The sequence below is a fragment of the Diceros bicornis genome, chromosome 4 (genome assembly GCF_020826845.1).
Source record: "Diceros bicornis minor isolate mBicDic1 chromosome 4, mDicBic1.mat.cur, whole genome shotgun sequence".
Taxonomy (NCBI): domain Eukaryota; kingdom Metazoa; phylum Chordata; class Mammalia; order Perissodactyla; family Rhinocerotidae; genus Diceros; species Diceros bicornis.
This window is the reverse complement of record NC_080743.1, coordinates 68,431,533-68,444,650: the sequence shown is the minus strand read 5'-3', so window position 1 is coordinate 68,444,650 and position 13,118 is coordinate 68,431,533. Positions and strand designations below refer to the sequence as shown.

Below are 13,118 nucleotides of genomic sequence, written 5' to 3'. Positions count from 1 at the left end.
TATTCCCTCCCTCAATCTCTTATTTACTTACTAAATATGTATTGAGGATATGCTAATGACGAAGTTTCTTCCAGTAAAAGTATGTCTCACAGTTATTCCTTTCTCTCTATTCCCACTGCCACTCTCCTAATAAAGGCACTCATTAACTCATCCCTAGACTACTGCAATAGTCTCCTATTTTAATTGTCTTCAATCTCTTCCTGTCTACCATTTCTAAGAAAACTTCCTCCCCAAAATACATCTTTATCTTGCTACTCTATTGCAAAAATAAGCCAGTTATGCATGCTAGCTACCCACCTTTGCTTTCAAGGCCTTCCATAATGTCACCACCCCTTACTTAACCGTACCTTCTGCCCTAACCCCACAACTATTCAAACCACACCCTCCATCTTATCGTTTAAGGCTACCCCATGATCTCCACACATGCCTAACTCATTTCTTTATTCAAACTGTTTATTCCAATTTGGAATGCTGTCTCCTCCTGTCTTGACATGAGTACAGCCATGTTTGGCCGCTCCATTGACCTACAGCCACCAGCACAAAAAGAAATATGAAAGCTGCTTTCTGCGTGGTGGGAACTGGCCCTTCTCTCACAGAGGGAGTTGCAAGTTGTAACATTTCAAGGCTCTTGGAGCGTCGTAGCACGGGATGGACTGGCCATCTGTGCCGGGCTGGAACGATAACCAAAGAGAACAATGCACGTACACAACTACTGGGCCGGGACGTTAGCCAGGGGGCTCAGTGCACGTACGCCGCTGATAACCATTTTGTGCATGGGAACACTAAATGCTTGCTCTGCAAACTCTATAATTGCTTACTCTGAAAATTACTGATGGTATAAAAACTGCTAAAAACTGAGCCCTGGTGAGAGTTCCACCTGTGGAAGGGACACCTTGCCCAGGACGTGTGATCCTTGCCCAGCCGCGTCGATTGACAGGGCTCTCCCGGCAGTGGGGCGTGGATGTTGTGAGTAACTGATTTGATGTGAAGTAATTGATTTGATATGAAGTAATTGATTTGATGTGTTCTCTTTTCGGTCAACCTGGTGTTTCTCTTTCTGGTTGATTTGTGTCATTTCTCTTCAGCCAATGTGGGTGTTTTCCCTTTCCAGTCGGGCTGATGTTTTTTCCCTCTTAATATTTGACCTATTTGGATCTGTTTGCAGACTGTCACCTTTACTATCCTCTATATAATAAAATATACCTTCAGTCCATTTGTTTGGAGTGGAAAGTGTCTTTTACGTCTCCGATCGAATCCCCGAACCTCTCATAACACCTCCACTAACCTAATTCTGAGGACTCTCCAAACTCTAATTATGCTAAAATACTTGGAGTTTTGATTTTCTCTGAATTTCTTATACTTTTATAATTTGGAAGATACACCTGAACACTCTAACGCTCTCAATTGTTTCATGAATTTTGACTCTCTCTCTTCATCTAGATTTTATACCTTGGAAGCCAAAACCATGTAATATTACTTTTTCGTTTACTACCCACAATATCTACCATAATCAAAACTTACTGAGCAAAATTCCTTCTGTCATGTTTTCTAAACTAAGTTATGAAAGCTGTTTGTTAGAGCATTAATCTAATTTATTTGGGGGAGAGGGTGAGGCAGCAAAATGAAGTCCATAAAAAGCACCAAATAATATTAAAGTGATAATCGTAAGTACACAGATGACCGAATTACTGATCTCTATATGTTTATTAACGGACTTTATTTTTTCACTTTATTTTATTTTTTTGTGAGGAAGACTAGCCCTGAGCTAACATCCAATGCTGATCCTCCCCTTTTTTCTTGAGGAAGATTGGCCCTGGGCTAACATCCGTGCCCATCCTCCTCTACTTTATATGGGACACCGCCACAGCATGGCTTAGCACGCGGTGCGTCGGTGCGCGCCCGGGATTCGAACTTGCGAACCCCAGGCCACCACAGTGGAGCGCACACACTTAACCGCTGCACCACCGGGCCGGCCCCTTAATGGACTTTAAAAAATAAACACTCAACTGTGGAGTGTTCAATAACTCTTACTGAGACTAGTAAATAAAATTAAATAATTTAATATTGATTTCTTTTAAAATAACAACAGAATTCCCACCCCATACTACATTTCCTAGAAACAGAGGTATACCAAAGCCAACCAAGGGATCTCTCAGCACCAAATACTGTCAACAACCTTTCAACCCACAAGGAAAAGAAACATTACATGAGATGTCAAAAAAAAGGTGTTTTTTCCTTTTTTTTTTCCTTTCTTAATGGAAACGTCACAAGAACACTGACTTATACAACCATCATCCATAAAATTTCCCTATGGAGTAACTATCCCACTCTTCTGTAATGCTAACCACACACACACACCCACACACACACACCCCAATGGCAAAGTCATGATGGATCGATTATTCACCAATTTCAAACCATTCACTGGACAATGCCGCTTTATTTAATCTTTGTTATTCTTAGCGGTCTTCATTGTTACTGAGAATGCCAGTGTCCATGATTAACACTTAATACTAGAGTGCTGAAGTACACAGAACACTAAACAAGAACATAAAAAAGAAAGTTCCCAGATGGAAGAGTTTATCCTCAAAGTTAGATAAAAGGCAACCTTACTTTAAAGGCTAATTAATCTATGGAATTTGGGGGGTTTACAGATGGCATACCACTTAATACATTTCAAACAAGGATTACGGATTTCTATAAATAATAAAAGCACCTGCATATTACACAGCATTAAAGTTTCAAAGGCTGTCAATGCACATGCCTCATACTAAAAAAATGAAAACCACCTGTGGCCAAATATTCATTTCTTCCCATAGAAAAAAATGCAACATAATAGTTCTGAAAATAAAGTAAATACTCAATACTACCAATAAATACAGAGGATAAAGACAGTAAAAATAAATGAAACCCAGAGGAATCACCAAACACAGAGTTCCAACTTTACATCTCAGCAAGCTATCTTCAGCTATCTGACTACGTAATATTTAAATTATTCTGTATTTCCTAGGCAAAAAAATTATGATTTTACTAAATACACACACACACATTGTGCTATCAGGTTTTTTGGGGGCGGGGGGAGTATTTTATAAGAAAAAAAGGATTACGCTGTACTGAGTGTTTTGTAAACTGATTTTTGCACATACAATGCATCATGATCATCTCTGGCAAGCAATGAGAATGACAGTTTTCAAGATTCTTTAAAATAAACCTCATCATTCGATCCACTGTTAGAGAATAGGAGAGCTAAGGCTAGAACTTAGGACGGTTGACTCCAAGCCCAGTGCTCCTTATATAACAGTTCCACACTGCTGTTAAACACCAAATAGGAAGTCCTGCATCACAGCATGGAATTCTAACCTCAGTGAACTGTGTGGTTGTTTTAATTACATGCCTGTTTGAAAACGAAGGCTTATGGAACCGCTTGTGTCTGGAGGTTTAATCTCCTCTGTTAGCAGTCTGAAAACACAAAATCAATACTCTGGCCCATTAATCAATTGACATATCTCCCCCATGGGCATATCATATGATCTAACACAACTGAAACGAAAGGCACGAACAGCTGGCCAGTCCCTGCTTCTGATCATCCTGCCTTCAGACAACTCTCCCACCAAGTATTGTGCTTTGGAAAAAGAAAAAAGAAAAAGCTTCACAACTGCAAAATATTCTCCTGTTAGTGTCACTGCACTATAAAATATGGTGTTTCATTATTAAATAAATATTTATTGGTCTATAAGAAGGACTCACGTAAAAGGAGAACGTTCACAAATGGACAAGTACTTTTCAAAGGCTGGATCAATTTAAGAGTCAAAATTCCAAGCCTGTTTGTATTTTGTTTTTTAATTTTAAAAGTTATCGATTGATAAACACTATAAGATATTATGTTCTTTTTACAAATAAAATAGACTATTTAGAACATTGATTCTGTGATGTTGCTAAGAAATGAGCTTTGAAGTCCTGAATGGCTATAAATTAAAGATACTAAAATAGGATATTTCAACGCTAAGAAATACATTCCAATATCTCACACAAACTCAACCCAGATCAAGTATTGATAATCTATGAGTGAATCACTGGCTTACTGCACGTCTTTCTTCAGTTCTTATTCTCATTTTGCTGAATCTTTCCCTTTAAAACTGATGGACAAAGCAGAAATTGTCACTGATTAACCTCTTCATCATAGCAGACAAAAAAGTTTTTCAATTAAATAAAAAAGAAACAAATTTCACCATTTGAAATTGATATAAAAGCCAAAGAAGTAAATTTTTTACACATTTCTTCTAATTTACGTGACATATATTATTGCATATTATAGTAAATGTATTTATAAATACATTCTAAAAAATGTGTACAGCTAAAATCATTGGGAAGTGTAATTTGTGGCAACCTTATTTTAAACATTCAAATAAAGTAAATATTTAATCTTATTTCTCTTAAGAATCTTAAGTATACTCCTTTTTTCTCATAAAATTGTTTAAAGCAGAAAAAGGGAAAATTTTGACTTATACTACCTCTACTCTTCTCAAATCTCATGAATGAAAGCCAAAATTTTATTTTACTCTTTTATTAAGGGGTGTGTGTGTGTGTGTGTGTGTGTGTGTGTGTGTTATAATCAGTTCCTACTCAGCAAAAATTAAATAAAGAAGCTTCATTACTGGCAACCTGAGCCATTTAATTAGTAGAGTGAAGGAAATAATCTTCACCCTGCAAATTCTTTCTTTTTTTGGGGGGGGGAACTAAGAATGCCTGGTGACATGTAGTATGATTTCTACAGGAAGAAAGGATAATTGACAAAATCCCCACTAGACTGAAGGTCCAGTCTGCCCTCTCCAAGCTCATCTTCTTTTTTCTTTGGTAAGGAAGATTGGCTCTGAGCTAACAGCTGTGCCCATCTTCCTCTGTTTTGTATGTGGGATGCCCCCACAGCATAGCTCGATGAGCGGTGTGTTGGTTCGTGCCCGGGATTCAAACCTGCGAACCCCAGGCCGCCGAAGCGGAGCATGTGAACTTAACCACTACACCATCGGGCTGGCCCCCCAATCTCATTTTCTGAGTGAAGGGAAAGAACAACTGGCAGATAGGCAGAGGCAGGAGTACCTACTAGATGCCCTTAGGAAAGCCACAATGCAGGCCCAGCCTCCTGAAGAGTGGAGGGACCTGAGTCCTGTGCACAAGGATCTTCAACGGATCCTCAGAGCAGTTTCCTGTCCCTTCAGTTAACAACTCCTCTGCTTCATATGTCCCTAGAAATACTTGTGGCAGCTGTATAAAAGTAACAGTAATTTAAGTCATTAAATGACAACACTGGAAGTCAGGTGTCCTTAATTCTTGTCCCAGCATTGCAAAGAATTAACTGGAAGATCTTAGAAAAACAGCTTCTTCTTCCAGGGTCTATTTACACATTAGTAAAAAGAGGGAGTTAGGCCAGAATAGCGTTTTCGAAACTATTATAACCCAATATGAGGTAGGATGACAAATTTAGTAGATCACCACAGCCTTAAAAAAAATTTAACAGAAAAGCATAGTATAGAATAAAAGAAAACAGAATTCTTTATACGTAGTAAGAGTTTATCTATTGTTTCATTAGACTGTGTGTATTGAGAGAGATGGAAAATACATTTCTTAATGTGGATTGTGGATAAAGAGTTTAAAGCCACCCCATTAATCCTCTAAAGGTCTCATCCAATTCAAAACCAAAATGGTTCTAGTACTGAAGCTAAACATATATACTTAATTACCACGCAGCACAATAATGACTACTGTATCATAAAATATGAATGAGATTCTTTGATGTAAGTTTTATTTGATACCACCAAATTGTTCAAAAAAGGTCAATCTTTAACTTTGTCTCCCAAGACTTAAAACCACCTGCTCAAAATTTTTAAAAATTAAGAGAATACATTTGTAGCGAGAGAGAAAAGGGAGCAGCCAAGTTCAAGACACAGGTAATTTGAAGTTTGCACTGCATCAGGGCTGCCTTAAAAATAAAGCCCCATTAATGGAGCACAGAGTGATGACCACTGCATGGGACTGAGAGAAGGCCTAGGCTTGAATCCTAACTCAATTATGCAGGTCAAATGATTGAGGTGAGGACAAATGAGTAACCGACATGAAGGTTCTTTGTAAACTATAATGTACCATACACACGTAAGTTCTAGTAAAAAGAAATATCCTGTAGCTATGAATAAACTGAGTGAGGAGGCAAAAATTCTTAATCCCATCAACAATGTGCCTCACAGCTGCTCTGATAAACTGTGCAACTAGAGCAATACTCAATATATCTGCCCTCCTTCCAGCTCCTATTTTCACAGATTGCAAATTTAAAAAATCAGACTAAAAAACAAAAACAGACAAGATCTGGAAATCTCATTTAATCCCTACAGAAGCAGAAAAACAGGACCTACGAATAAAAATCTAATTCACACTCCTCCAAGAGCCCTCAGTCTGCTCCTTACTCTGTATTCATCAGGACTATCTTTCCCCTCAAAGGGCCATTGGGAAGCTTAATGTGAGTATGTGCGAGTTATGCACTTAGAAAAGTGCCCGGGACATACCATTTTATCAGTACTAGCCATCTTAGCAATAGGGCCTTGGCTGAAACATTTAACCAACTGATTCCTTCAACGGTAAAACAGGAATAAATGATGCCCAATTTGCAAGGATTCTGACTGAATCAAATAGGACTATGTGAAAATAAATAATTTATAATCCAATATAAATGTGAAGTACTTATCAAAAGTATATTAGAAAAGAGCTGAATTCTTCATAAGTGTCAAAAAGACAAAGACTGTGGAAATGTTCCAGATTAAAAGAAGCTAAAGAAGGGCCAGCCCGGTGGCGCAAACGGTTAAGAGCGCGCGCTCCGCTGCGGCGGCCCGGGGTTCGCCACTTCAGATCCCGGGCGCGCACCAACGCACTGCCTGGCAAGCCATGCTGTGGCGGCGTCCCATATAAAGTGGAGGAAGATGGGCACGGATGTTAGCCCAGGGCCAGTCTTCCTCAGCAAAAAAAGAGGAGGATTGGCAGATTAGCACAGGGCTGATCTTCCCCACACACAGACAAAAGCAGCTAAAGAGACATGACAACTAAACGCAGTATCTGGCCCTAGACTGGACCCTGTATTGGAGGGGGAAAAGTCCAATAAAAAACATTATTAGGTCAACTGACAAAACTGTAATATTGACAGTTCATTCAAGTATTTTACAAATGTAAATTTATGAAGTTCATAACTGTACTGTGGGTATGTAAGAGAATATTCCTGTTCTGAGGAAATACACACTGAAATATTTAGGGGTAAAGACTATGAGGTACGTAACTTACTCAAAAATAGTTAAAAAAAAAATTGTGTATGTGTGTGGATGGATAGATAGACAGGGAGATAGAAAGAAAGAACTAATAAAGCAAATGGGGTAAAATGTTAGTAACAGGTGAATCTGGGTCAAGGTACGTGGGTGTTCTCTGTACTATTTTTGCTTCTGTAACTTTTTAAAATCTGAAATTATCACCATATACAAAGTCTAATACACATGTACATACAGGGTTGCAGTGCACACATAACACTAAGGGGTTAAAAGAAAGACATAAAGATACTTTCCTTTAAAACTCATAATGAAGCAGGGGGTAAGAGCCACAGAAAATTTTAACCATAACACTTTTAATCCCTGAATATCATTCTTTAACTACCTTTAACCAGTCAAAAGTTCTCTTCTGTTAACAATTAATATTCTTTCACATATTGTAAAAGTAATCTTTCAGAGGGCATACTCCTTCAAGAATACATAGCCATTGATACTTTTGTTGAAAAAATTTGCCAATCTCCTTTGTGAATTATCTATTCATATATTTTGTCCATTGTTGTGTTGTACATGAATGTTCAAAGCAGCATTATTCATAAGAGCCAAAAAGCAGAAATCATCAAATGTCCATCAACTGACGAATGGATAATCCAAAATGTGGCATGTCCAAACAACGAAATATTATTTGGCCATAAAAAGGAATAGTACTGACACAAGTTACAACATAAATGGACCTTGAAAAACATTATGCTAAGCAAAGAAAGTCATACACAAAACGCCATATCGTGTATAATTCCACTGACATGAAATGTCCAGAACAGGCAATTCCATACAGACAGAAAGTAGACTAGTGGTTGCCAGAGGCTGAGGAGATGGGGGAATGAGGAATGACTGCTCATGGTTATGGAGTTTCTTTTTAGGGTGATGAAAATATTCTGGAATTAGATATCAGTGATGGTAGCACAACTCTGTGAATATACTAAAAAACCACTAATTTGTATACTTTAAAAGGGTGAACTCTATGGTATGTGAATTTTATCTCAATGAAGCTATTAAAAAACTACATCAAAAGTTATCAAGTGATCAAACTATCAAAAAAGACTACAGAGGAAGCTATGGACTCTCTCTGCAGACAAATGCACATGCACACAAAGTATTATATACAATTATGAGAGGAAAAGGGTGAGGTGAGGAGAGGGGCGTTGTTTACGGAAACACTGAAACCTGTCCACGGACTCCACTGAGAGGCCCTGTGACTGGCACTCCCACACACCGCAAGTGGAAGAATAAATCAGAACCACCCCTATGGAGGGCCATGTGGTAATATCTACCAAAATTGAAAACCTACCTACCTTCTCACTCTCCAATTCCAATTCTAGGAATTTCTCCTACAGATATACTTGCACATGAACAAAACGAAATAAGTACCAAGTTATTCAACGGAGCAATGCTTGTAAAGGAAAAAAGCTGCAAAAATCTTAAATAATTATGGCACCCCTATGAAACAGACAACCACGCAGCTTTTAAAAGAATAAGAAAACTTTTTATGCTCTGATATAGAAAGATCTCTAAGATATAGTAAGTGAGGAAAGAAGGTGCAGGGCAGCATGTATAGCATATCACCATTTCTGTAAATACATAAACAGGTAAAACTACAAATACTTATATATTAAGGAACTGTCTCAGATAGGATGCATAAAAAACTAGTAACAGTGACTGCCTCTGGGCAGGCGAACCAAGTAGCTAGAAAGCGTGTGGGGCCTGGAAGGACTGTCTGTCTAGAATGAATCTCCAGGGACAGGTTGCAGGAAAGGAAATCAGAGAAAGGAGAGAGAAGTACTTAATTATTTAAGATATAAATCGGCATCCTTTTAAAAATAATTACTTATTAACCTTATCAAGATGCCAAACTGAAAAATATAGAATAAAGAATGCTAACATTGCCACAACATAGATCTAACCTAATGCAAGACATCAGGAAAAAAACAGAAAAACCCTTCTGTTCACTTCCCTTCCCAAAGCTACTGTAACCACAAATGAAATGACCTGCCAAAGTCTTTACTCAAGATAAATTTTTAGAAGCCCCAAACCTCCATCTAAAAAGAAACTACAAATATTTTAACAAAGCATGTTTTTCTTTTATTTGCAGAGTCCCTGGTAGCAGCAAAGCCAAAAAGTAGTCAGCACAGAAGTAATTTTTAACTAAAATCTGGATAGCTTTTCAGATCTCCAAATCCTTCCTGCTGAATTTGCTCTGATGGATTCCTCTACTTTACAGCCTAAAAAAATACCATAATCTCAACATCTTTGTTGTTAAAGAATTTAGTTACTAAAAAGCATCTATTCATTGTTTATCTTCTTAGATCTAAGCTAGCCACATAATTTAAGCATATTCAGCTCACAGTTTGACCTAACAGAAGACCTATTCTTGGGTATTACAGATAAAACAAGCAGCTTAAGTGACAGTAGAAGTTATGCTTTTTTTCTGAAATAAAACACTGGGCACTCTCCATTTTTCTACGAGTTTCTTTGCATTGCTTTGCACTGTAAACAGATTCTTTTAGATTCATATTTTTCTTGAAAGATACTCCTCTAGGGGGTCTCTTGTGAGTTGTGCTACTATACATCTTCCTGGGTATGCCAAGAAGACAAGGCTCTCACCACTCTTTACCCAGGCCATTTCTCAGGGTTGTGTTTCCAGCAAGAAATCTTGAGAGATGAGGTAACGTCTCTCTCTGGACAATGAGGAGACTTGCTTACTGCATGCTGTAAAAGTAGTAGATTCCCAAAGCTCAGCATTCCTCCATTGCAATAAAGGAACACTGGGAGCACAGCATCCATCTGGGCCCATATTACATCACTCCATGCTCACAACACTAACAATACCTGAAATCTTGAACTTAACTGTGTAACACTGCCTCCGGAGAAAAGAAGTAGGAAGTTCCAGTTTGATATGCCAGGGGAATCCCCTTCATATCACTTCTAATACCTCGGGCCAGTGGAAAGGGATCCCCCCAGCACCCAGCTTCTCCTGATGGCTCTAGTAACCCAGGGCAGGGACTCCCAAAGTGTAGGCACTGGGTTGAAAGAGGTCAAGATCACTAAGTAAAGAATTAGAAAGAGGGTACAAGGTAATAAAGGGTTTGGAAGATGCTCAATAGGCTCAATGGGCTGAGAAGAAGACCTGGGGCCTCCTGTTAGTATAGCCTGTACCCCTTAATTAGCCTCCCGTTTGATGTTATTCCTAGGTCTGACCTAGTTTCTGATCATTTTATTCCCATTGTTCCCAACTACTGATTTCCATTAAGGATTTTTGCTCCACTTGGCCCACTGTGGAAGATGTAGAATATTTCACCACTTTTTTTCCTGGTCTTTTGTCTCAATAACCAAAACAACGTAATTCCACAGCCTTAAAAACAGGGCTGTAATGTTTCATGAACTTTATGGAATTAGGATGGGTAGGTCGAAGCAGTAGGTGCAATGCAGATTTCTGCTTGTTTTCAAGCCCTTGGTTTGATGTCTGGCAACATTCAACAACCGTTTAAAGAAAGATAAGCATGCTCTCCTATGAAGGCAACTTTGTAGTTCCAAGATAGCCCTTTACTAAGAAACGGCATAAGAGAACTTCTACACTGAAATGAGAGACCACGTTCATTTTTTCCATCAGGATCAGAGCCAAAAACAAGCCATATTTCTTGAAAATGTAGGTGAGGTTTCCAAGAGTTAAACAGAACAGATTTACCAGCAAAAGGCAGGAAGAGAGAGATTATAATTTGAACCAGGCAAACAGTTTCATAACAGAAAATGTGGCACTTAATGCAGTCTGCAGAATATGGTATGCTAAAAACGGTGCTTATAGCAGTGGCAGGCCTCTAGAGAGTGAAACTAGCCAAACAAAAGAACAAAAAAGGGAGAAAAAAAGAAGCCATGTCAGCATTACAAAGCCACAAAAGACTGATATACTTTTTGTTGTTGTTGAATGACAACTTTTTCACCACGCTTTTGGTTTAAAAGCACAAAAAGTACATGATGAAAATTTTTTCCTTCTGGCCATTTTGAATCAGGAATTGATACTAAATCAAATTTATCCTAATTTAACTAACAGGACTTGAGTCTAACAAACACATGTACTATTGAGGTCAACTAAGTTACTAACCCAGGAGACTATATGAGCAGATCAAAGTCTTCTGCAGCTCCTTCCGGAACTACTTTGGGTTCCTGAGTGGCTTGGCCAGCTGATAGGACAGATTGATGTTTCTTTACTTGAAATAAACATTAAGTCAAAACCTCTACCAGAAAACTCATACTGAAAAGGCTTGGCTCACTTCCTGATGTGCTGGCCAAGGAAAAATAAGCACAAAAACCTCAATGCAGGTTGACTAGAAAATTTATTCTAATCATCTTTAGGTCTCTTGCACTAGACACACAAGTACTTGAATCTTTCTTTTATAATACTGTCAGCTCTAAATTTTGAAAAGTAATAAGAACGCTAGCAAATAAACATTGAAGAAAAAAAAAAAAAGAGGAGGCCCGCCCTGCGGCCGAGTGGTTAAAGTTCCGCACGCTCTGCTTCGGTGGGGCCGGGTTCACAGGTTTGGATCCTGGCTGCGGACCTACTCCACTCATCAGCCATGCTGTGGAGGCATCCCACATACAAAATAGAGGAAGATTGGCACAGATGTTAGCTCAGGGCGAATCTTCCTCACCAAAAAAAAAAACAGAGAGAGAGAATACTTGTTGGTTCTATACTTTCTCATCTCACACACCCGCCAGTTCCTCAATGTTGACTGAGACTTCATCAGTAAATTATTCACCAAATTTACAGAGCCCTCTTAAGAGTGCAAAAGCAGAACAGACATGGTCTTTCACACCAAAGAAGTTATAAAGGATATCTCGCTAATAGACCAATAAACAATTAACTGAAATGTTTAGCGATTACAAAATGGGTCAGTGGCATACAATGATGATTCCCAACATTAAGATGCTCATTATTCAGATATTAAGCCAAGAAGGGAAAAAAAAGGCCTCCTATGGTTTTCAAATACAATGATTGTATCAAAGAATCTTAGGATTAGAAGGGACCAGTCTTGTCTTCTTCAGTTTAATGAATCATGCCAACGCTTAAACCATTCCTTTACCTATGACATGGTTTCTAGACATTCTCCCCATCCTAGCTATGTTCCTCTGGACTGTCCCATAATCAAACGTTATAATTCTATGAATGTAGACTAAGATTAGGTTAATATTTTTTAACAACTGTGATATACTGTTGATTTATATTTTTTACAAGTTCTAATTAGTCATTACCTTTTTCACGTCTAAAATATTTCATGATAAATATTTTAAATGTCCTAACACATTATATAAAGACAACTTTGAATATTTTCTATTGCTAGTTCTATTTGGGAGTATTACAGAAGAAACATTCAAATTCATAATTTAAAGAGTATTAAAAGGAAATTTTAAGGCATCATTTAAAAAATCTTCTTTTGGGCCGGCCCCGTGGCTTAGCGGTTAAGTGCACGCGCTCCGCTGCTGGCAGCCCGGGTTCGGATCCCGGGCGTGCACCGACACACCGCTTCTCCGGCCATGTTGAGGCCGCGTCCCACATACAGCAACTAGAAGGATGTGCAGCTATGACATACAACTATCTACTGGGGCTTTTGGCGGGGGGGGAATAAAAAAAAAAAAATCTTCTTTCATCATTCTTAACCTTCTCAATCTCCTATGAAAAGCATACTCTTTCTTTTATTGGCTGTACAATCTTTTAATGGAAAATATCATGGAATATTTTTAGATTTTTATTATTATCATTCATTTACT

At 38.3% G+C, this 13,118-nt stretch overlaps 1 protein-coding gene across 1 annotated transcript in view; it reads right to left on the bottom strand.

The window, feature by feature from the left end:
* The window catches only part of ATF6 (activating transcription factor 6), a gene marked incomplete at its 5' end in the record, with an annotated part of 211,042 nt that overhangs the window by 163,113 nt on the left and 34,811 nt on the right, over positions 1-13,118 (bottom strand). The window lies entirely within an intron of this gene.